The sequence below is a fragment of the Hippoglossus hippoglossus genome, chromosome 21, assembly GCF_009819705.1.
Source record: "Hippoglossus hippoglossus isolate fHipHip1 chromosome 21, fHipHip1.pri, whole genome shotgun sequence".
NCBI classification, from domain to species: Eukaryota; Metazoa; Chordata; class Actinopteri; order Pleuronectiformes; family Pleuronectidae; genus Hippoglossus; species Hippoglossus hippoglossus.
Genome location: NC_047171.1, coordinates 5,606,195 through 5,632,351, shown reverse-complemented (window position 1 = coordinate 5,632,351; position 26,157 = coordinate 5,606,195). Strand labels below are relative to the sequence as shown.

The 26,157-nt window shown below is 41.2% G+C and overlaps 1 protein-coding gene across 2 annotated transcripts in view; it reads left to right on the top strand.

Annotated features, from left to right (window-relative positions):
- Positions 1-26,157, top strand: part of adarb1b (adenosine deaminase RNA specific B1b) — a 110,197-nt gene that overhangs the window by 13,431 nt on the left and 70,609 nt on the right. Inside the window, exon 2 of one of the 2 annotated variants that reach the window (XM_034575194.1) lies at positions 25,329-25,404. The gene's annotated coding sequence lies outside the window, so the exon portion shown is untranslated. Of the gene's footprint in view, positions 1-25,328; positions 25,407-26,157 lie in introns of both variants that reach the window. The other variant, XM_034575193.1, reaches the window with a different exon arrangement.

The following is a 26,157-nucleotide window of genomic DNA, read 5'->3' as shown; positions in this document are numbered from 1 at the left end:
GACTGGGCTTTCTAGCGAGTGGGGGCAGGAGCTGAATCCGGCTGCGAGAGTCTCTGCTGCTGCAGAAATGAATAGAATAAAGATGCTAAAGCGTTTTCTGAACACATATCCAAGTAGTGCCCCAAATTAAAAATATGAACCCCAAAAACGGGCAAAATAGGTTCCTTTTTAATATTGCCCCATTCACAGATACGTCCTCTACCCTGTCAAAGCTCTCTGAATAATCAGGGCACCCTGAAAGACCTCTTCCTTAATTTGGTCCATTCTGAAAAACATGTTGATTACTGTTGAGATTCTGTATCTGAATTAAAATATCTAAATCTAGCTGTACACGTTTGTCTGAATGTTCCTTTGCACATCTCCTGTGTGTGTGTGTGTGTGTGTGTGTGTGTGTGTGTGTGTGTGTGTGTGTGTGTGTGTGTGTGTGTGTGTGTGTGTGTGTGTGTGTGTGTGTGTGTCTGATTTTGTTTTTCCCAGTTATGACAGTTTTGGCCCAGGCCCGCTGTGCTGTAGGACCACTGTTCTGGCTCGCTGTCACTCGTTCAGTGTGGTGTACATGTTGCAACAGCAGCACTCACAGCAGCAGCACTCACAGCATCACATTCACAGTATTCCTCACTATTTGAAAAGTCTATCCCGATATATTTGTAGATATGTTAGTTCGCCGAATCTCTCTTTTCATGGCCGTTTGAAAATAATGTGTGTGATGCTACTGGATCCCCACCCACTCATGATAAAAGAGGACTCTTAATAAAGATGTAAGTCCAGTGTAAGACTCCCAGGGTGGCCTCGCCGTTGAGCAGCTTTGGGTGAGCCCCTGCTACGTTGTCAGTTCAGCTCCGGCTCTCGGCCTTCGACTGTTCATCTGACAAGTGTGTCTGAAGTGGCAGAGTTCACCACTCTCAGTCAAATCAGACTCTTTCACATCGGCGCTGTTATTTCCAATGTCGGAGCTCCTTCAGCTCAGTTGTTAGTGTTGATGTTATTTGTGAATCACACAACGCAACAGTGTTTTATTTCTTTGTCAGGAGGCTCCCCTAGTGTCACCTTGGCTGTTTCCCTCTGTCAGTTTTTGTATGCCTATGAGACATCTCTCCATGGATGTACCCACGCTCACACACACTCCTTGTTATTTCCTGCGCTGAAATTTTTGTCTTCAGGCAACACACACACACACACACACACACACACACACACACACACACACACACACACACACACACACACACACACACACACACACACACACACTCTCACTCAGACAAAGTGGTGCTGAAAGATGTGCCTAAATTAGGATGCTCTTCTGCACTAAAGGCAGGTGTGGGGTTTTAGCACCTCTCGCAAATCTTACACTTCTCAAACGTGCACGGTGCAGACGTTTTTGTCAGCGAGAGGCTTACATTTCCATCAATGCTTGGAGTTGCAGGACACAATTAAACCTGTGAGTACTTTTCTGTGTGTTTGCACATAGCTTTTGGTTTTCTCAAGAGAAAAGCTGATTATCGGTGGATATTAAATTTAGCTCTCATTCCTCAGGATAAAGGCATAGTGTCAGTCGTTTACTTTTTGATATCACAAAGGGGAAAGATAGAGAAGTGGTAAGAAATGATGAAGTATGTGGATATCTACAATTTCAGCTTTGATGTAAAATGATTCCAGAAAGACAAGCCAGTGCAAAACATGACAAAAAAAATACTTTCTGTAAATTCTCATATTCATTTACCTCAATTACTGCTTCTCCATGTGAACCTGTTGTATTATGACCATCTCCACAGCAGTAAATCCATTAGCACAGCAACAGAAAAGCCATTTTCATTCACTGATGAATTGCAGTGTATTTTCTTGTTGTGCTGATTGACATTAAGTTAACAGCAATACAGTTTAAATAACTTTGTTCAAACCTTTAACTTTAAAAAACGTTGCCGTCTTCTTGTCATTGATATTGTTTTATGTGAAAAATGTAGCTTAAAAAGTGGATGAGCAAAAAACAAAATTATAAAAACATGTTTGTTCTAATAATAAATACTGTTTGCTTGGTCATATTTATAGTATTCCACCACATTATGATAGGGTATTTTTCTGAGTTTCCCCTGTTATACCTGGGTTTTACAATGAAAACAACAGAAGCAACCCACAGCAACTCATATCATCTCAAGCATTATTTGTACTGCAGAGCCTAAATAATATTGTGCAATGGATGTTGTGCTAAGAATAGTAGCCGCTGCAGTCAAAATGCATTTACCGGGATGATTGTCTTTTAATTAGGTGAAACGATTTAGCTGCGTCGTAACCCAACCTGATGACCTAAAAAGACTAAGTGGAGAGGGAGTCCTGTCGGGCTAACAGGATCTAAACAATGGCCCCCCCGACACACACACACACACACACACACACACACACACACACACACACACACACACACACACACACACACACACACACACAGCCTTTAAATGGCAGTGCAACAGCGAGGGGCAATTGCAAGTCTGGGAACAACACAATCAGTCACACTTTGTCTGGGATTAGCAGGGCAGATGGCTGCTTTCTCTGTACACTTCCATTTAAAATACATTTTTGGCAGTTAGCTGATCCACTTGTCTGAAGACACTTAACAACGAGTACACTATTAAAATAAACAGCCATTACTTAAGCAGGCAGGGGTCAAAGACATAGCAGAGGATCGCTGTCACGAATGTTTGTCTGTCCCTTGAAGGATTTTGTGGAAAAGAATGAGCGCCATGGACAAAAAACGCACATCCACACTTCTGACTAAGCAAAGGAATGTGAGCTACTTGTTTTTTGTTGTTGCACTTTGATTAGCTTTTTGTTGCAACTTCCCCTTGGTGACCACAAAGCTCTTTGTTTAGATTTGATGGCCGGCCACTGTTTACATCCCATCCTGAGCTATGTGAGCCTGTCTCTGACCTCTTATGGTCAAAAGGTCATTTTACACTCATCAGATTTCCTGATTTGCAGCTAAACCATGTGAACACAGAGACATCATACAAGAGTGAGCTACACAGTTTTTTTGTTGAATAATTGCTTATCAACCGCCTGAAAATGTATTTGATATATATCTTGATAATTGATAATTATTTTTATCAAGTCATTCCGACATACCAAACATTTCAGTTTACAGCTTATCAGAATTGATTATTTGATTATTTCTGAATATGGTTTCACTTAAGGCTATACAATAATTGACAGTGGGATTTTCCATTGTGTCTTTTTACCCTTTTCAATATATATGCAAAACATTGAAATTGCTTGCTACAGGCAAAAATACCCCAAACTAGTTCCAGTTTTTAAAATATAAATATGTGCTGGTTTCCTTCCTCTTCTATGAACGTTAAGTGAATATATTTTTGGACTGTTCTCTGAGTGTAAGAAATCGTGACTATTTTTCGTTCATTTTATAGAAAACGAATTATTAATGATTCTTGATTATCAAGAGAATCATTAACTGATGTGTAGGGGAAGTCTAAACTGGAATCAAACAACAGAGAAGCTTGTGTTTGACACCAGAGGTCTCAAGTGGGTGTAGACACAATGAAAGAAGGCCTTCTACTAAATAGGCCCTTACAGATTTCAAATCATACCCCCCCCGACTTCTAATGTAAAACTTTATCTGTTGATATAATTGTCACATGACAGGTTTTACTCTCTGTCACTGTTAAATGTGGTGCCCAGCCCATAACACCCGACCTGATGGTACACCCACAGTGTGTGCGGTAAATAGACCTCTTAATATTCATCAAACACGTGTCACATCAAGGCTGCATGCTGCATTCAGCCCTATATGAACGGGCTGTTTGTGTCCCACAGGGGAGCTTCTCCGACTGAGAGTGGAGCGGACTCTGCTGGAATGCGTCAGCGGGCAGCCAGGTAGTGCGAGTGGTTTTTGGAAGGAAGATGTAGCAGCCCCATTACTCACCTCTGTAGCAGGGATAGTGCTGTGTTGTGCCTCCCAGGGGTTCTGTTCAATCATTGGCGCACATTTTATTACCTTGTTCTGTGGAGGTGTGTGTGTGTGTGTGCACTCTTGCTGCAGAGCCCTCTCATCTTAACTTGTGTATAGCGCAGGGATTTGTTTTCTGTATTTACAGTAGCGTTTGTGCTACTTGAGGTGCATTTCTGGTGCCTAGTAACTTTTAATAATGCTCCTGCGTGTCTTAAATGAATAGCTGTGCAAGCCTCCGGTCATACGTGCACGCCAGGCTTCATCCTTCACCTCACCTCCTCCGACACCAGTGCTGTGACGATGCTCCTGCAGCTTTCTTGCTGCATTCGCCACAGATGTTGCTACGACCCCAGTGGACAAACAGGTTTTCCCCTAAATATTTAAACAACATCTGGGCACAAGGCAGAGAGGAGGTGGAGGAGGACCTTCGTCCTGGAGGGTGGTCGGCCGTAATCGAACCGTAAATAAGACATGGCTACGGGGATGTGGGAGGCTTGTGCGAGCAAGCGTGGGTTTGTGTGTGGGAGAGAGGCCATTTCAATAGAGTGTGCAGCAGGGCAGGGGGGAGGGGAAGAGCTGGAATCTGCCATTTGGATGAGAAAGAAAGACAAAGGGAGAAATGGAAGGGAGGAGAGGAGGAGAAAAGGGGGAGACTCAGCGGCCCATGTCAACTCACTTAATGCTCCCTGCTGGCCCCGGGGATGCTGACAGCACAGTTTTGTTGATTCATCCCCCCTCTCTGGCTAGTTCCCCCCGTCTTTTGCAGTCAGTCTCTATTCCTGTTGCCCTTGCTCTTTTTGTAATGCTGCCCGATCTGTCTTCTTGTCCTCTAGCATGACCTTGCGAATCTGGAGTCTACCCTGTCATGCTGTCAGGTCTGCTGATGCATATGCCTAATGCCACAGAGTGTCTCAGTTAAAAGTGTGGGCATTATGTAATCTTCCTCATAGAGTATGAGGTTAAGGGTAAATCCAGTGTGCACCAGGAATGGCTTTTGAAAACCTGATGGATGGATAAATTCGCTGTAGATAAAAAGTGTCCTTGCTGACATCTCACATTTAGCACCGTGGATTACATATTTCTGCATCCTGGCCATTTTCAACTCAATCAACTGAATACAATTTTTTCCTTGCGTGTTGCACATTGAAACTACAAAATATTTAAGTGGAACCTCATAGACTGATGATAATATGTGTCTTCACTGTAATATGGTAAAAAAAAAATGTTGCTAATGGGTCTGAGCCTGTGGTATCTGATTTTGGGGAAGTCTCATATGTCAGTATGTAGTTTGTAGCATTTATTTTAAGGCTATTGAATATGTGTACACAAGGACAGGACTCCGTTTTCTCTATGTAATTTCAAAGTTGGCTTAAAATCAAACTGTTAATTAAGTTTATGTTTACATATCACCTATTTAAAACAGTTGGCAACACAAAGACATTTTTTTTCATGTGCCACTAAATATTTACAACCAGCAACTGCATTTTGTAACTGTTGTGTTAAAAAAATGTAACCAACTGACAAAGTTTAAGTATAACCTGAGAAAAAGAGGTGATATAAAATCATGGATGATAATTCTGACTAATATTTGTTACAGATTTCATATATTTACCAGAAGTATCACAGCATTACAAAATGCTATACCAAGGATGTTAGCCTAAATGACCTAATGACATTTGTAAGGTGAACGTTATGCCGTATATCCTAAATAACCTTATTGGAGTGAAGTCTGAGACATGTATTTCTCTGTGGGTTGGAGCAATGTGTGGGGATGGGCTACCGATTCATATGCCTGTAACAGATTTTCTAATGAAACTATCCATTAGGTGATGGCAGCAGAGGGAAATCCCCTCTCAAGGTTATCAAAAAGGCTTTTGATCCAGATTTCAGTTGTAGAGGAATAATAGCGTCACCAGTGTTTTCATTAAATCATACTTATCTTTCCTTTGACAACCTGTCCCTTTATTTCAGTTTTGCTTCTTTTTTTGGGGGGGGATATTATTTTTGTCTAATTATAGATAAAGACGGAGGATCCACAGATTACATGTGCTTCTTGAAAACAAGCTCGCAAGGATCGATCACCGAGGTTTTCTCATGTTTCTGAAAAAATCAAAGCACAGACCAATTAACAGCCGGGCCCCTTTTAGAGCTCATATCGCAGGAGGCATTAAGTCAAGGTGACATCGAGAAAAGGTGTTTTATTACTGGCTCTTCCGACCAATTGTCAGGCTGGGTCAGCTAATCTGGAGGTGAAATGCCCGCTTTGACATTTTTCTTCTGAAGCCATTAGTTGAAGATAATGTGCACCTCAACACGAAGAACAGCGTCTACACTTGAAAATTAGATAAGTCACTGGATAACACATGAAAGATGCAGATTATTTGCAATACACACTGGTTAAAAAAATCTGAAATGTTTCTGCGTGTGTTTTTCCTTTACCCAATATGAAAATCCCACCTTTAGCCTTTAACTTTGTAGGTTAAACAGGGTTGTAAATTTAACCTACACAACCAAGCAACATATACGTTACGTCCTACTACTTGTTTACAAACCCAGCACGTGCGTCGTCAAGCAGTTGGTCACTGGTATATAATGTTTGTGTTTGTGCTACGTTCACTTATTGCCGCCGCTGCCTCAGGGTCACGGCAGACACACACATTATAGACCTGGTATCCTTGTACTGTGCTGTGTTGCCCTGCCGCATGTCCTCCCTCCTCTCTCCCCCGCTGACCTGCGCTCACTTTACACTTTAACAATAAACACCAACACTAATCAGAAGTTATTATGACATCTGCAGCACTGAGGTTTAGTTTGTGTTTGTTTGATTCACTCGAGAGTTTATAAGACACGTATTTAAACACGTTGGGGAAAAAAAGGGAGCAGAGTCTCTAGTTGACCAGCGCTGCGTAAAGCGCCTGGATGCAGTGGGGCTGCCAGAGGGGCCACCTGGATACAGTGAAGGCATAATCAGAGTTCTCCATCACACAAGCCTGAGTGCGTTGATCTGAAATAGCCAAAATAATTACATCACTATTTATTTTATTATTTATTTATTATTTTTTAGTTTTCTTGTGAGAGGGGTTTGGCTGCACCGCTCCTGCAGCAAAAAAAGAATCCTAGAGGAAACACTGTAATGATATCGCAAAATGCTGTGAAAACTCCAATAGAATGTTATAATGCGATTAAGACGTTTACATGTCTACATAATATGACTCAGATTGGAATTCTCTACATCTTAATTTGATTATTACTTACCGTATTCAGGTTAAGGTAATCAGAAAATGCTGCTTGCATGGCAGTGTCTTATTCCGTCCGTTGGGACCATCAGGGTATTGGTGTCCATATAAGTGTCTATTGACTGAAGGCCAGTGGTTGACTTATGGATCCAGAATGTTGGACCAAACCTGAAGCTGATTTCTAGCTCACCCACTGTGTATGTAGAGAGTTTCCCCTTCACTGCCTGAAATCATGCAATGTAAGTAAAATAGCTCAGGAAGTTTAGTTTTTTTTAATTAGGCTATTAACACAAGAACAAGATTATGTAACGCAATATATTAAAACGAGTATCAAGTGAAGGATTTATATTGTACGCAAATAAGTTTACAGTTTAGCTTGATGGTTGCATATTAAAGGTTGAGATAGAGTCAACAAGCTAAAGATTGAGTGGGCTGGATAACCGTATAATTTCACTTTATTTAGCTGATCTCTGTTGTGGAGGGGTTGGTATTTTTCTATGAATTCAGAACAAATTACCCTGTATTAATTAGAGTGATGCTAGTTGGTATCCATGTTTGCTTTGGCATAAGGACATTTGCAGCATCATGTAGGAATTGAGTCATTACTGAGTTCATTGACTCAGTCTGGTTTAGGCTTCTTCTTGGAAAGCAGGCATCAATGAGCACAAACAGATTCATACAAATTGCTGAGAGAAATTGAGAAACATACATGGAGGCTGTGATTTGGAGGAAGACAACTAAGCTAAGTTACCCCAAACCCAACAATGATTCAATGGTTTGTAAGAGATCGAAAGGTCTCAAAGTGTCTTAAGTTAACACTTTTTAAATATATTTTCTCTCTAAGATAAGTTATATGTTTTGGCTTTGACAAAAAAACTCTCCTGCGTCGTCTTTCGGGAGCAAAAAGAAAACTGGAGCAAGTGATGCGAGTTTTGTGAAAAATCTTTTCAGTCCCATTCATGTCAAAGAAACCCTCCATTGTCCAGAGGTCACATTAAATTAACGGGACTCACTAAATATATTCTTCAAACCACTTAAAAGCATTTTATCATCTTCTAGAACCTCGGTATATGTGCAGTCACTGAAAAAATAGGTCAAATAAAACAAGGCCTTGGATACAAGGACAAGTTGTACAAAAAGCAAACTAATGCTTGAAGTGCAAACAGCCTCTTCTAATGCTGCTGAAGAAAAGAGTGGGGGTCTGTATGAAGAGATTCTTAATATTCCCTTAACCCAGCAATAATAACTTGATAAAATTTGTGCTTATAACTTATTTCCATCATTTATTCACTATTTTTCAATTCTCTGTACAGTTTTCTGATGAAAGACGTGACCTGGTGGATATGTATCCATCCATCAAATGGGCTTTTGCATGTGAGGCTGTTGTCAGCCGTCCTGGAACTGATGTTGTGCGACAGCAAGATCAGACATTTCTTATCTGTTCTGAAATACCTCCTAGGTTCAAGAAAGTGAGTTACATAGTCATAGCTTTGCTAAAGGTTTATTCCGCAGTCCTAATCCCAAACTGTGCATTCTTCTCTATCTATGCCTGATTTCTAAGATCTATTGTCCTCATATTAAGGGGAAACCTTGGTTTTGCCCAGCTAGCCCAAGCAAACTCTACCCCACCCATGAAATTAGGCTTTACTGGAGTTTTCATTGGCATTTATCAGATTCAGTGACTCATTGTACTGTACAAGCATTTGGAAGCACAGTCATCAACCTTGAGGGCTTTGCTGTCTCTTTGAGAATGGCACGCTCTAATTCCAATACTTCTGTCTAGAATTCAGTCTATCTGCAGTTTTAACTAAAGGCTTCTGCACACTAGAGAATAATCGGGCCACCTTTAGACCCGATTTGATCCTTCCGAATATCGCGGAGGTTCCCGACTGGAGGTCAGTCGGTGCAGATTATCTGCCCAAATAATCCTGAAGTGCGAGTGGTTTATAAAATAATCTTAACGCTACCATTTGAGTCGGAGCGTCCCCGATCTCCAGTCGTAAATATCAAACATGTTTGAATTGTCCAGTGTGTGCGTTCTATAGATTATAAGATTCAAAATTTGTTAACTCTATCATGATGTCTGTGGTCTCTCACGTTTTTAAAATTGGTCAAGAGTTGAAAATCCTCTAGTGTGCAGCAGCCCTAAGGTTTTACAGTTGAACTGAAGCCCCTCATTCTCCATTTGACCCTACCTGCATTGCTCTGTACTTAAACCATCTGAGGAGAACCATCTGAATCATCTGAGACCTTGTTTCACGTGGACGATGACTCCTAATGACAAGGGCATAGTGTTCTAGCTCAACCTGCGCCTCTGGCAGGCCTTAATCATCTGGTTCTTCCCATGTCTTCCATGTGTCACCGCTTCAATAGTTCAACATCGTGACTTCATGCTGTTAAGAGGAAGACAGACCTCGCTGTTTAGTACCACACCCACAGATTGGTAATTATTTTTTAATCAGATGAAGAGGATTTACTGCCAAACATTAAGACAGAATTCCCGCTTAGATGTAAGCCAGTCCACATTTGGTGAATTCCTCTTGCGTTTTAAGACACAATCTGCTCTTTTCTGCTGTTAAAGGAGGATGAACATCTATTGATCTGCCTGGTTGAGATATAAGAACAGACAGATTATCAAATATAGTACCACAAAATCAATGCATGTGAGAGCATATGTATGGTATCAGGTTGATTCTGCCTTCAGTAACATGAAGTATCATTCTCATTTTTCCTCTTAAATTTGTTTATTAAAAAAACGGAAAAGACAACTGATGGCAATTGCAATAGCATTTTTTAATAATCTTTTGTGAAACTTTGTGAATCAGGACTATACATAGCACATGTACATATTCTGTCCAGCCTATGATCAGCATACGGATATGCCCAGGTTATCCTATTTAATTAAATTCAATCCTTCAAAACTTGACTCATGCGTAAAGTGCATTCAGCGATGACATCACTCAGATCTCCCCGGGAGCGCTGGGGAAAGTTTCAAGTTGAAAAGGTCACGTTTGCTGCTCAGCCTCTGTGTGACCCTGGCAACAATGAATTTCTGTTCATCCTTCCAAGGTTTTTTTTTTATTTTTCATATTTTTATTTAGACGATAGTGTGAAAATCAACCCAGAGAACCGTTAAGTCTGTACTCTTGTTCAGTTTCACAAATGAAGCTCGTTGTTTAATCATTTTATTAATTGACCAGTACAATGCCCTTGCTGTAACATTTTTCAAAATACTGGATGTTACTGGATCAATAAACATGGATTTTTTTCCCTCCCCACAAAGTCAATACTTGGACTTTTTGCATTTGCACTTTAGACCTTTGGCATGTTCACAGTTTTTCCAGACCTCTGACACATCTGCCTGCCGTGTCATCTGAAACACCACAGACAATGAAATATTTATCTCAGTGACTATGGCCGAGGTCTGACTTGTGTCCACAGCGCGGTGATGACTCTTATAATATTAATTTTCCATCCACTTGTTTGTAGTCTGGAACGCTAACCGGCGCACGGACAATGATGACAGCTTGTATGATTTATGAGGCCAATGTTTGATCGCTCAGTGGCATAGATAAATTGGATTGTGGTTTATCAGCCAATGACTTTGGCTTTTGTTCTTGTGTGTGTTTGTGTGTGTGTGTGTCTGTATCTGAATCAAATGCATCCCCTGCCCCATCCATGCAGTCAAACCTGAAGCCGCCATAAACACCAAGACGAAAGCTTTCTGATTGATGGCTTGGTGACAGTTATATGTGCTCTGTCATCGGTGAGCACTTTTATGTCCACTCAGAGAGGTGTGGTCAAGCATCTCTGCGCACGATATTGGCACGATTTCTGCGTCCTTGAGGCAACTTTTAGAGAGTTTAATTGAAAGTTGGCTTCAGTACCACTGCAGCTCGAGCAGCCGTTCCACCAGATGTACCATCAGAAACTATAACTCTCATGTAATGTATTATTCCATTAAGGGTATTTTTAAACCTGTAGTTAGTTTGTTCTGAATTAATAGATGAGTTAAGAAGCTTGGTGCATTCCCTCCTTGGGTCAGTTACTTTTCACCTTAAATTTAAGTAATAATGCATCACTAAAGGCCACATGTGGACATTACTTGGGTAAATGAGCTGAGGACGGGATTGTGAAAGTAGGGACATGGTCTTTATATACTCAAATGTCAAGAAGGGGATATATTTTGTCTATCTCAGACCTTGAAACCTTCCCTAACAAGATCGACATGAAACTGCACTCAGCTTGGCTGTGGGACAGATAGTAGATATACTGTCCCGGCCTGTAGATTGTGATATATCTCGGTGTTTCAAGGTTTATTCTCTTCTAAGCTACTTCGCCTTATCTTCAAATATGGGGAAGTGTAAAAGTAGCCCGTCGTAACAGCTATTTTGAAAGGTGCTATACAAATAAAGTTATTATTATTATTTCAATGATTTCTTAGAGGATTTTTGGACATTTATTTGTGATGGACAAAATAGAAATGATGATAACCTCAAAATGTGGAAGTCACACAATGCAAAAATGTGTCTATAATGTTTGTGGGTTGTCACACGGCGAAGTTAGGAGAAGACAAAGGAGTGAGATCTTGACACTAATTGCGGCAGTGGGGTGCTAATGGTTTTGACGCACCTCGCTTGCCTCCATGATCTGTGTGTCACAGCAGCTGCTTCAACTGCCGACCATGTTGATACATGTAATCAGGCCACATACCCCTGAACCTTCCTCTGTGAAGCAAAGAGCTTGTCATGCCTGTACAAAGACACGAAGTGGGTAGATTCAGCAGTCGTAAATTGATTCAGCAGTCGTAAAATCACCATCATGGGCACGGCTGCAATATTGTATGCCTACGCATGTTTGAAGCTCAGCGTGATGTTTACATAACTAGAGCTGAAGATGGAAATAGGCACAGCCACAGTTCTGTTCATTTGCATGCAGTGCTGCTATGACCTAATACCGGGCTGTTTCTAAATGTGTCTGCAGAAGCATGTGAGTTGGAAGAAACCGTTAAAAACAGAACATGTGGATGCTGCTGTCGTGTCACAACTAACCAGACCAGCTGTAAGCTACAATTTGTCAGAGCAACACAAGTGGAACACGGCTGAGGATCAGTGTTGAGATCACGTGAAGAAGAGAATAAACCCTGTTTGACTGTGTCTTGGCTTGATTCTGATGTTGCAGCGCTGAACAGATTCCAGAGCACAGCACAGCAGCTTCTCTTAATTCGCCACAGTTTTAATCATCATTCAAAGTAGTTTAAATTGTAAGATAGAATTTAGTACAGAGTTGAAGACAAGAAGGTCCAGTGTTTCTTGCTCCATCCTCTGTGGGAGCCCAATGAAGCAGTGTTCAACAGAGGGGCCATGTTTTCACCTGATTCTCCCAGATGTTGACTCACAGTTGCAGTTTTCTTTGCCGCAGTGGTCAATTGTGTAATTAGAAATCAGGTTTAGTGTTCATTTGTTGAACGTTTTTATTCCATCTATTGCAAACGACCTACCCACACAATTACTTTGCTCATTATTGCTTTTTAGTGGGCGGCATGATGGTTCGAACATTACCCACGGCCCGGTTTGAATCCCTTTTCGGTCGGGGGTGCCTCTGTGTGGAGTTTGGATGTTCTCCCCGTGTCTGTGTGGGTTTTCTCCAGGCTCACCAGCTTCCTCCCCACGTCCAAAGACATGCAGGTTATCTGACACTATAAATTGTCCATAGGTCTGAATGTGAGCCTGAATGGTTGTTTGTCTATTTGTGCCGGCCCTGCGATATGCAAAAGATATGCAGCACAGAAAATGGATGGATGGACTTTGGCTTTTCTTTTTGATTATCAGCAAAATGAATGCTGCTATGGGAAGGTGCAATAAAACATAACAAACTAGCCTTTATCTTTTAATAACTTAATTCAAATGGATGCATTTGTGTTTGTCTGCTCCCTGAGCTCAATTTGTTATTCTGTTTTGGAAAACCCTCTTAACGTGCCACTTGTCATGGCTGAGTAGGAAACAATAGACAGCTGAGTGCAGCCTCATTCGACTTGTCCTCTGAGAATCTAGTTCATGCCGATACAGCCTATAGACTTGGCTCACAAGTCCCTGCAGCTCATACAAATAGCGACACTTTATTGATACTGTTTACAGGCTTGTTATACATGTTCTATTGCAGCTAAGAGCAGAAACTGCTTTGAGGCACAACTGGAAGTTCTGTGTGTGATTGGCTCCTGGCTGAGGCAGCACAGTGCAATTCACTAATTGATATTAATTGATTTAATTGTCATCTATGTGTTTACACGTTGTTGGACTGTAATTACAATGGAATGGTTGTCCCAGTGTCACGACCCCACAGCTGGGGAGCCTGCCTTGATCATGGTTGCTGGACATAAATGATTTATAGAGCTTGGCACCATGGTGTGTTTTTATTTCCTCCGAGGGTTTGGTCACTTGCGGTTTCACGTTGTTGACGCGTCACAGAATTAGTTTTTTCCTCTCCTCCTGATTTTTACTATAAAAATATAGCCTTTTCCCACGTTTTTATCATATTGATTTTCATCTTATTAATCCTGTGGATATTGATAGTTTTTTTTCGTTTTTTTTGTGTCCTGGCATTTTCACAATTACACCAATTTGCCCAGAGGTGTTCTCCATTGTTTGTCCATGTGTCACAAGTGATATATCAGACACGGCTGACTGGTCTTTGAAAGCACTTGGGGGAATGATGCATTTTATCATCGCATGTTGGGATTTACAAAAAAAAAAGCCTGTGGCCATAACAGGAGAAGCGGTTGAAACGTTCTTATATCATGTGTATGCTCTTTCTCAGCAGCTCCCTCCAATCAGCTATATATGCTCTTTAACTTCATAGACCCACTTCATAAAAAAAGAATTATTTAAATGCTCCTCTGTAGCGGTGAGTGTGAAATGTTTAACTCAAGTGGCAGCGAAGCATCTCTGATTGACCTTCCTGATCCGCAGTTTGCCTGCTGGTCTCCGACACGTTGACCATTTTATTTAGCACTTCTTTTTTTTTCTCTTAGCTTTGAAGAACATTGTTACCATTGGGACGATGTTTGTGTTTTTTGTTTTAAGCCAGAATAACTGACTCAATTGTGTCCCGTCAAAAGCAGCTCATGTACCTATAGGCCTGAATTTGCCACCCACCTACTTTTGGTGTCACAAAACAGACATAAACTTAGCATAAATTAAACCAACTGATATCCATCCAGAATATGACTTGAATATTTTCTGATGACTGTTCAGCAACAGCTTATTTAGTGTCACAAACAGCCACCTCTCTTTTCATCTGCTTTTTAGCTAAACCTTACTGAAGGGGCTGAAAATAAGAGCACATATGGTAAATCAACCACGACGATGACAACAAACAAAAATGTGGCAGCGAGGGAATGACTGGATGCTCAGGACTCAGGCAGAAGGGGCTCTGTTTCACAGACTTCAGACACTAAAGGATGCAAAATTTGGGGTAAACAGTCTAAAAATAAACGCTGCCATGGCGATGGCAGAAGATGCCTGTTTATCTCTGCAGATGCAGGGTAACAGGGAAGTAATTGCTAAACAGATATTACAACTTGGGATGCAGTTGCTTTTATTCCACTTGCAAAACAAAGTTGGGCAGCTCTGCCAAACAAGGTCTCATTTTCGTTCATATTTATTTATTTCATTATTGATCTTATACTGCACTTCAACATGAGCAGTCAAGGTGAGGAGTCTTGACTCAGTGACAGGGAGTGACATTCCCCCTTTAAGCAATTGAATCATCAACACGGCTGAATCACTGAGTTCCCATTCATGGGTTGCAAAATATCCCCACCACAATGGATTGTAGAAAATCTTCCCTCTGCAGCTGGTGACTCTGATATCATGCAGCAAACGATAGTGTTAAAAATGCACACATACGCACATGCAGACAGAAGCAAACACTTGAGCACACTGAACAAGGAAAGCTTTCTCCGCTATGTGAATGAGTAGCGGCGGCTGAATGGCTGAGTGTGTCCTCTGTCTCTGTGAGGTCGACAGCCCAGAGAAGATTAGGAGGAAGCACATCAAATGAATGTGAAAAGAAGAAAGAAAAGAGGATAAAAAAACTGATGGCTCAGGAAAACCTGCAGTATTACACTTGCTTTCAGGGAATTATCTCTGTCGGGTCTGAGCGTGGACATGGAGACACATGCATAAAATATCCCCAGGCCTGAATATCTAATTAAATCTACCATTCCGATCACTGATTTGTAGTAACTGGTGGTTGCTGTTTTTGTTTCTATTCCTCTGCCCTTCTAAGGCCATGATCCCTTTTCGTTCCAGAAAGTTGTTTGAGCTGTTTTGGGATCAATTGCATCAAATACATTTATTTTCTTTTTTTTTTATGTGCAGTCTTGATGCTGGTAACAAATAAAACTGGAACATTGACATCCTGAAATGGATTTAGAAGCGATCCGGATCATTTCAGATGATCAGAAGATGGAATATCTCTTGTTCTGACTGTGTCTCAGGATTGGATGGACCCAATGTTTTGTTTTTCTGTTTTCAAGATGTGAGAGGACCTCAAAATGATCCTCATCTTGTATTTTTGGAAAGAAAAGAACAATAAAACGCATTGGACTCCGTGTACAAGGTTTCCATGCATGATGATTTTTATTGCAAACCCCACCGCACATTAAAAAAATTCTGACTTTGTTTGAAAAGACTTTAACACCAGTCTTTTTCTGTTTTTTGCCTTGACACATTTATGGCCGTTGTGAAATCCCTTTAAAGCTCTTAATAATGACAAAGGGCCTGTTGTCGACTGCATGTGGGACCCTACTCAAGAAAGCCTGTGTCACTGACTGGTGGCTGCTGCAGTCGGCCAGAAACGCCAGGGTGGGGTTGAGTTGTAAAAGGAAGCTGTTAAGGAGACCAAAAATAGTAAAGTCTCCCAGACATGCGTCACTACAGCCAGGCCACAGCACGGCCCCCTGCTCCTTCTCCCTTGCTGGTTTCCATATGTTCAGCTGGCACCGTGTTTCACAGCGTTACAGAGCTCCCATGTAGATGATCACATCTCCCTCTCAAGGTCTGGACTGTCTGAAGCACGTAGTCAGAATAATCAATCATTTGATTTTCCACAGTCACTTCTTCCTCAATCGCACATCGAGTTCTTTATCCAATAAATGTTTTATCTTATTGACCTTAAAGCAGCTGCTTCATGTATTAATAATGGAGAATTTATCACCCGACACCTCCAACTTTGCCTTTCCTTTTTTGTACAGCCCGCAATTGTGCTGTTATGACGTCAGCGTTGTGTTAGAGGGTTTACCCGCGTTTAACAAACCAGCATATACCTGCTAATTAAGGTGTTAAAGAGGTATAAGAGTCAAACTTTCAAGTCAAGAAAGTAAAACCTATCAATGCTCAAGAGTTTTAATAGACAGAAGATACAAATCTCTCAAGTTATAATGACAAACTTAATACTCAAATATCTGCACATCCTGTACATGCTGTTCTGTCTGACTGCAGCTTACCAACCTTGATCTCGATTGCCTTGAAAGCATCAGAGCACACTTGTGTGGTTATTGTTTCCAGCAGGGCCCACCCCCCTCTGCTTAAGAACCACTAACCTACACCAACTGTCTTGTGAGAGAATGTTGCCCGGCTGTTGTTGGTTGTGGAATGATGCAGTTTGGGGATAGGATTGGTATGTGGTTGTTTAATATCAAAGGATGTGGTTTGCATTAGCTTTACTTCATTCCCAGAAAATCTCCATATCTGTGACCGCATCTGCTCCGCGGGATAGCCTGCATTATGAAGAGGGGAAGATATGATTTGTAATTCCTTGTTTGTTCAGTGAAATGTACGTTTTCAGACGTTTCAGGCAGTGTCAAATCGTTCCTCTGGGGGAAGCTAAATAAAAACCACACAGCTCCAAACTCTGCCCTCGACTCTGACATCTGTGCTGACCTATCACTTTAGTAAACCGTTCAATCCAAATTGATGCTCCTGGCATTTGGCAGCAATCCCAAAGTTTAGCATTTAGAAAAGACAATTTAAGGAACAATTGTGCACATGAAAGGCAACTCCTGCCTCATGCAATGGAAGTGAAGTAAGAATTTGACTCCTGCTAGGGTCATCTTTCATACTGTATGGCTGCATATTCTTACACAAAACTTATTCATTAGGTTTGAATTGCATATAGTTGTGCAAATATAGACACACTTAAAAGGAGAGAAGATAACGCAAGAGCAAAGGGGAGAGAAGTGTCCTCTAATTAGTTTTTCAGCTTGAATGCATTATCACGCAAGTATTATTTGTCTCAGGCGACTGCACAGACCTCTGTACTCTCACAGCTTGTGGTGTTCCTCTCCTCCTGCTCGCTCCTGTCTGTGCTCTCTGGAAATCCTCTTTGTTTTAACTCTCTTTCCGAGGTCAGGTCACCTGTTCTGCGCAAACTGTAAAAAATATCCAGCCCGAGGTGCTCGGTTTTCTGCTGTCACATCATTTTAAATGCAGTTTGATGGGCTGTCATAGGGACATGAGTAATGGACAGGGGGTTGTGTCATTGGTGATGACTCTGAATGAAATGTGTCCAAATGAGGGATTTCAGCCCTTCAGCATTTGATGTGTTTTTAGTGCACGTGACGACAAACAAAACTATGGTAAATCATCATGGACCAAGGGGTTTCAAACTTTTCCTGTTTCCTTGATTTAAGGGCGTTATTTTTTTGCTCAAACGCAGCAATTGATTAAGCCCATGTTTGAACCGGATTGCTCTGTTTTACCTCCAGTTCAGGTCAGGATCCAATTGTCTGTGTTTACGTGTGGTACTAGTGCAGGAAGAGTGAGTGCTAAACCCTCCAGGCCACAGAGGATGTGGGCTAACCCAACCCATCTGTTGTATTTGCCCCCATGCACAGAAACTCAACATTGAATCAAAACCAGTTTCAGTGTTGAAACAACCAGTTTAAATTTCCACTGCTTTGAATTTGACCTGTCATGCTAGCAGCGTGGCTCTACAGGGTCTATCTGCTTGTTTTTCTAGTGCCACTGTAGTGTAGGTCTAACGTTTACGTATCAATTGAAATATCTCAACGACTATAAGGTGGATTGCCTCAGGACGGCAAATTGCGGCCAATTACAACTGATTTTGTGTTACTGAGTTGAGCGTCACTGAACTTTGAAAAAACCAACTGAACAGCTCCTTTTGCAGCAGCGGTGGCACAGCTTCACCCTTATGATGAATACTTTAATGTTTTTTAATACAGTAACACCAAGTACAAAATTTAATTTGTGAATATTTCTATGACCAAATACCCTAAAAACCAATGACTTTCACATCAGACTCAGATGTACTTTGTGTTTTCAGGTAGCTAGGAAATGTTATCATGCTAATACACTACCCTAAGATAGTGAACATGAAAAAAGTTTTTTTCATTTAACAATGTCCCATTTACATTGACATGACTGGAGTGACAGCAGCACCTGACACAACAGTACAACAGCAACTCAAGCTCAATGCTGTGTTTTGTGTATCTACAGATTAACATGATCATATTGCATAATGTGAGAGAGCAGATTTCACTCAGTCTTTTGGAGTGGAGTTGCATGTGGGTGTCTACATAGTGTAACATGCTGTTACTGCTCAAACAAAGTGAACGTGCTAAGCCTGCAGACTCTGCAGTGAGCACATTGGGTAAAATTAAAGCACATACCCCACTGCTGATATCCTAATATATATATATATTTTTTTTTAGAAAGGTTTATGGTCTGGGCTGAGAGCCAAACACTTAGGTCTTTTTGATACCATCAAACATTAAAATTACGCACAGTTGTCCCCCATGGTGACACCTTGCGGGTCACAATGTATGTCACAGTCAGTCAAACGAGCGTGACCTCTTTTAATGCAGCCGCTCTGGTTAGTCCTCTTGTAATGAGTGGCTGTGACTTATAATCTATACTGTGTACTAAAGCCCGAGGGTTAATCAGCCTGATGGCGTGTCTGGGAATTTGTGTGTGTGTGTGTGTGTACGTGTGTGTTTGATATGTGTGTAGCCTGTGTCAGACTGAGTTATGCAAAGTGGCTCTCAGACATTATTTCTCTTTATGAGGGTGACAATAATTTATGAAGTGTGTGTGTGCGTTTCCCTCCGGCGATCAACATTTAGACTTTTGTAGTAAAGTCAAGAGTTGCTCTTAAATTTCAAGGCATGCCACAATGGATGTAATGAAAAAACAAGTGCACACAATGTTGATTAGGCCAATCAGCACCAGGAAAATCTCTCTGTATTTTGCAAAACAATGGAGTTTAGAATCTGGTGCCTGTGCTGACACTGCTCTTTTGGCCCTAATGTGTTTTAGGTCAATTAGCAATGATTGGTTTGTCAGAGCTGAATGGGAGAGTGACTGCAGTGATGGAGACAGCCACTAGGAGAATGGTTAAAAGACCTAGGAATCCTCCAAGAAATGTTTCTGATGCTCCGGATACTAAATTAATTCTGTGTTTAGAAGAGTTTACAGTCTAAAGAGAAAACGATCGATGGTGAGGACAAACACAAATTACCATTGATGGCTTTTTCTTTTTGAAGGCAGCAGTTTGTGTAATTACCTTCACTACCTGAAGGGGGAAACAAAAAAATGCAGGTTTACATTAATATTAATAATTATTATAGAACCGACTTCTAAATTATAGATGTCATTATTTTCCGTCCAAAGTATCTTTAATTTAACATTTTTATGTTTTCCAATCATTCAAAAAATATATATTGATTTTGCCGCTGTGGCCTCAAGTGGTATTGCAGGATAACGGTAAAGGTTAAAATGTAATGGAAGAGGAATACAAAATATTTATAAAGTCAATTAAATAACTGTAATATCAGTGACACAGCAAATAAAATACACAAACTTTCGCTGGTGTAAACTCTTGGTCACACCAGACTAAGTCAGTAACAGCAAAACTACAAAGTATGTTGGGAAGAGTAAATGTGGTTTCTATTGATTTTGAGTTGAATGCTACATTTTTTTAATACATTAAAATAAAAACAAAATCTTCTTTTGTATGTTTAATACAACACCGTACACAATGCATATACAATGGTTGTTATTGATCAGTGTTGGCAGAGCACACGTTCAAACCCAGTGACCTCTAAGGTAATTAAATCAGGCTATATTATGTTCCTCTGCCAGATTAGTTATTAAAGGAGACTTTTTCACCTCCTCGTTAAACAATACAATGATCTCTATAGTGTTTCTGTGTTGACCTTGTATGCAGTGGTTTAACATGAATAATTTATTCTTCACACATAGAGTTCTTTTCACTTTACTGGCCTGAAATATTGTTTATGGCTTCTCCTTGCTGTTACTTAAGTATCAGCTGAATCTGAACCTCGTGGGTGTTGGGCTGAGATGTTTCTTTTGCAGCCCCGTGCTCTGGCAAGATGCACCCGGCTGTCAACAGAGGTGTCAAAGGCGAAAGACAGTTCAGAGCAGGCAAGGAAAAACAAGATGGGTCAGGGGAAAAGGATGTGGGTAGGCAGACCGAAAGGAGGACGAAATAGGATAGGCATTAGAGAGTTAACTGCATTGGTTTCCGATACACACACAGATAATGTGTTTTCAAAAAGACATGCATTAGTGATTTTAATCTGCTGTTACTCTAGCCTCAGAATGGCTTAGGTCTTTGTTGCTCTTAAAGTATTTCATTATACAATAGATCTCATTTGACACATTCAATTTCAAACCAGGGTTGCGCCAGTATTGCATTCATGAGGAATTTTTGACATTTACTCGGCAGCTTTGATCACCTTTAATTCAAAGGATGGTGGGATTTTTTTGCTGCCACATTTCTTGAGAAAAGATATGTAATGAGCCATGAAAGGTTTGCTGACCCTGCTTGTCCGTGTTCACATTCAACATGGCCCTCTGCTGTTGACCATGGAGCAGCTTCATTGGACCGACTGAGTGTTAATTCCTCAAAGACACCTTTGCAACAGCATTCGGAGCAAGCGGGAATGAGTCATCCGCTCCGTCTCTCTTGCAAACATCCCCAACTATGTGACTTCCATCCTAATCCCCGACTTCGGTTTCCAAAAGTTAAGCGTATTTGGCAGCCAGCGGGCTGAAAAAGCCATCAGCTGTCACACCATCTGCATAATGATGCCGAAGCGTGCTGAAGTTTGTTGCTGTCATCTATCAGCGTCACAGCATCATCTGGCCTGTCACTTTCACCTGAGATTATATGCACGGGGAATTTTAAGATCAGTGACTTAGAATTTCAAGAAATATATTGTTGTAGTTTATTGAATGACTGAAGAATAACATGATTCAGTGGCAGTTTTTTTTCCCAGTGGGATTTGAAGGCAGAACAAACTAAAACTGATAATGAAAGCTAGAGCGGGGCAATTAACATAAAAAGGAATAGACACCAGCATTTATAACCTACGTTCCATGCTGTGTTAGGCTTGTCCTCCCTCCTCACACCCTCGCTCACTTTAAAATAATTGTTCATTAATCGTAATCGAGGTAAAAGTTCGAAATAATTGTGATATTGATTTGAAGTCATATCACCCTAACAACAGCAGACAAATCAAAGAATGATCAGATAACTCTGGACGGTGAATAGTAACTGTCAATGGTGTTGGAAAGAGGTAAAGTAAAATTAAAGAATATTTACACTTGCAAACTTAGTCATTCATCTTTATCTGTGACTGAAGGCTGCTGCCTGTTTACACATGCCTCCATCGACTCACGTCTGATAACACTGAGATCGAGTTGCAGGTCTTTTTTATGGAAGGCCACTGGGGTGTTTTGTGTTTCTCGCAGAGCAGGATGGGATGTCACAAACATAAGATCACAGAAATGATTATTTTATTTAGACATAATAGCAAGTCGTAGTAATGCTCGTGTTGTAACTAAAGCAGAATGTTACTGGATACACATGAATGAAAACTGAATATTGTGGCTCTATTCTTTTAACCAGATTTGTTTTGTTCAATGTGGCTTCTCCGTAGAAATTAAGAGGATGGTTTGAACAGAGAAAGAAATTCTGTTGTCCTTATATCACCTCTCCATTTCATCATTTAACAGCACTTTAGCCCAGTGTCAGAACTGCACGTTTCTCCATTTGGAAAGAGGATTAAATGCACTGTATTGGGGTTATTTTAGGCCGAACTCCATTACCAGCAGGTGTCATTTGATAAGTGTTTTGTCTTCAGGTTTCACAAGAAGCTATATGATGCACTAAATTCATTTATAAACCAGCAGCCTCAGCTTTTTTCCCCCTGATTAATTAACTTTAAATTTCTTACCAGTTGTTGTCTTTTACTTATCACAATTGACATCTGCCACAGTGTTCGGGTGTTCATGTGGAACTGCAGCGGATGTTACTGAGCTGTTTCCAATAAGATTTGCAGCTGCGGTGAATTTCTAACAGACTTGGCATCACAGTGAGAATGTCTGTCAAGATGAGCCAAATAACACAGATTTGTTGCTGTTGTTGATGGGGCTGAAGAATGGGTTCTGTAAAGGGGACACAAATGATCCCCTACGTTTCAGCGAAACAGTGCATCCTGGGTCATATGTATTTATAATGAAAATTCATTTTGCTATTATTCAGTGTGACCTGCTGTCACATTAGCCCCTCAGATATTGTTTCTGTTCTTTTGCTCTTTGCTTGGTGGATGAGGCTAGACAGAATACCCCAGAGCTGATCATGGTGTCGGTTGAATGTCCTTAAACTCGAAACTGATGCATTTACTTTTGCTAAATTAGCAGTAGCGTACACTTCACAGGCTGCGTGCACCCTAGAGACTCTGCAGCAGAAGTACCAGGGTAGTCTGTCCTCCTCCTCTTCTGTTGCATTACTTGGTCACAAGACACAAAGGGAGGAAACAAACACAAGGTGAGTCATAGCAACTCCCAAATGACTTATGTAACAAACCTCACACTTTATTAAAACAATGAATAAAACAGCGCAGGCTCTTGTATGTTCAGTACGTGGATGCTCCACTTTTATTGCTGACTCCTTATTCTCCACATTGCTGCTTCCTGCATTCGGGTCACAAAAAGTCACACAGCAGAACACCGGATTTAAAGCATGAATTCCTATCAAAGAAGATGCATGTTGCATGGGATTAGTGGATGTAAGACTGTGTTGAGGACATTTCTCATTTGTTGGTATAGTTGGTGTGGAGAACGACCGTGCCACGGGGCTCTCACCACAGCAGCCAGAGACGGACCATTCGGTTTAACAGCATACTTTTATTGTCTTTTAACACACACATCAGCAAACGTGTAAAGTAAACTAAACTTAAAGGTGTCCAGCAGTTTCTGAGGCAGCTCTGCTTCTGCCTTTCATTCCAGAGGATCAATGAGCTAACAGCTCTCCCCTGCGCTGACTGATCCTCTGGTCCACGTGAAGGTGCTCTCCCAGCCACCTCCACAGTGGGATTCTCTGAGGAGCATTTATCTGTGTTGAATCTGCATTACATCATTGCTGAGATCAGATTAGGGTTGTGTACCGAAATCTGGTGCCAATTAGGCACCGGTGGCCACACGGCCATTACCTACAGGACCGTATCACACCCAAAAGGATTCTGACACTGGGACCTGCAGCAAATGTCTGAGCAATAGGGCTCAGGTATAAATATAAGCCGCTCTTATTGTGTTGTGCTTGTTTTAAGAAAAGAGTTATGGTTCTGGCACTGTTTTATAACTGGAAGTGTTTTAAAAGTATTGCTTTAGCACCGATATGAGGAGAAAAAAAACAAATGATATCCTACCAGCTATAGATTCGATATATATTGGTGTAAATCTGAAAGTCATAAATAACATGAAGCAGGTGGCGATTAAATGCATGGGGCTCTAAGAACGTATGGAACATTGATTTAGCTGTACGTGCCTTCGGTCATGGTTTCTGAGGCATAATGCTACAGTCAGGTGCACATGTTTGGATGTAAATATATGTAAATGAAAAGCTAACGGGGAGGGAATGTGACTCCTGTGCAGAAGTCCTTGTGGCAGCTCAGAGAGGTGTGGAGCACCTTGGTGGATGTTATGAATATAGATCACACACACACACACACACACACACACACACACACACACACACACACACACACACACACACACACACACACACATATTGCCACAGGAGGTAGGCGGGTGCAGTAGATTGACCATATATTTTCAAACCCATATGCCCGAATTTCACACAATGTTGCTGCAACACTTAACCCACAGCATTTTTCAGAATCTAATTTGTTTTCAGAATCCTGCCGATTTACAATTTATTCTGAGGTTTCTGTATTATTAATTAATTTATGTGATCCTCAATCGCCCTTTTGGAATTAAACATGCAACTGATGCAGCTGTTCTGATGCCTGACCTTGAATCTTTTTCACCTTTTTTTTAACTTTCAGTTTGTCAATGTCGAAGGGCGGGTCGCTTGGGCAGGACACGATAAGTAACTTGATCCTAATTCATTTAGAAGCCTGCTGCTCAATGTCTCCCAGCGTCACCTCCATTTTCTGTTTTCAAAATATCTGTCCTTGTGCCTGTAACAGTGGAATAGCGGGCACTAATGTGATTGGACGATCGGGCCAGCATCTGTTCCCTGTTCCCGTGCCTTTGTGGATGTCTCGCCTGTTTGATGCCACTCTCTTGTGTTGTGGTATTTCTGTGGTCGGTGCCGGGCAGAGTGGAGCTGCCCAGGGCAGGGTCACGAGGGTGTTGGGCCAGTTGTTTTTTTATTTTATGTCGTGTAGATCCATGTTGTTGCTGTTGACTGCCTGCAGAGATTCTTGGCCTTATTTATTTTCAGTTCTGCTTGGGGTTAAATGCACAGTGTCTCCTCCTCAAAAAATCTGTCATGTTTAACAAGTCATACACTGTGTGTAACATCAAGAAAGCCTAACAGTTCAAATCAGGGCCTTTCTTTTGACTGGTTTTGAGGAATCCTCCTTGAAATCTCTCTTCCCAGACTCCCATAGATCAATGAAAGGAAAGAAACCCAATCAACTCAAATATTTATGATTGAATTACTCATTCTTTTAAATGTATTTTTAAGACAATAACAAAGTGACCTTATCCTGAACTATAGAATGCATAATGCACGGAGTCACAGATTCATTAACGATTTATCTTTTTTTCCTGCAGGAGCTGTGTTTGGCATTTGTGGACTGCAGAGGATCGGCACATGAACCAGCTCTCCCTGTGATTACTCTGTGGAACGGTGAGTCCACGACTGTGACATTTAAGACTTTTAGCTGGAACTTGTACACAATGTGACTTACAGGTTCCAATGCGGGAAACCTATGTGGCCTTCATTCCTAACAAATCAATAGGTGGGTTTATTTGAATAGAAAATACAGATTTCTGAGACTACGATCGAATGAGGAATGAGCACAAAGAAAGAATGAAATTCATAAAACAATCAAAAGGTGTTTTGAGGTGACATTGCTGCAGATGCGCTGTGAAAACTTGGCACCTGAACCTCCCATTCCCGGCTTTTCCTCTTTGATCAACAGAATAAAGTCATGTCAACAGAAAGGCACTGATATCTGTGACAAAATCGGCATTGTACCTACAAAGTTTCACTCTGCTGACTGCAGGGGTCCATCATCGTTTTTTCCAGTGGCTGATGGCCAAATGACGGCTAACATTACCAGTCATTCAGAAGTGAAGATGTCATAAACATAAACATATACATGTGCCAGATGCCAGCTCGCATCACCTTAACTGCTCAGCTCCATAGCGGAGTGGATATATGCATGTTTTTTTTCTCCTCTTTGAGGTCTTTGAGGAGTACAACTCATATCTCCGCTCCAGCGTGGCTATTTTTAGACTAGCTCAAATATCAGGGGATCCTCGACTCTTCCTCCATCCCTGTTTGTCTCCCTCTGCCTGTCTCCTCCCTTTACCCCCAGCTCGATTGAATCTCAAAACCTTTGCTCTGCTACGTGGGGGCGATTAATTATACTGCATG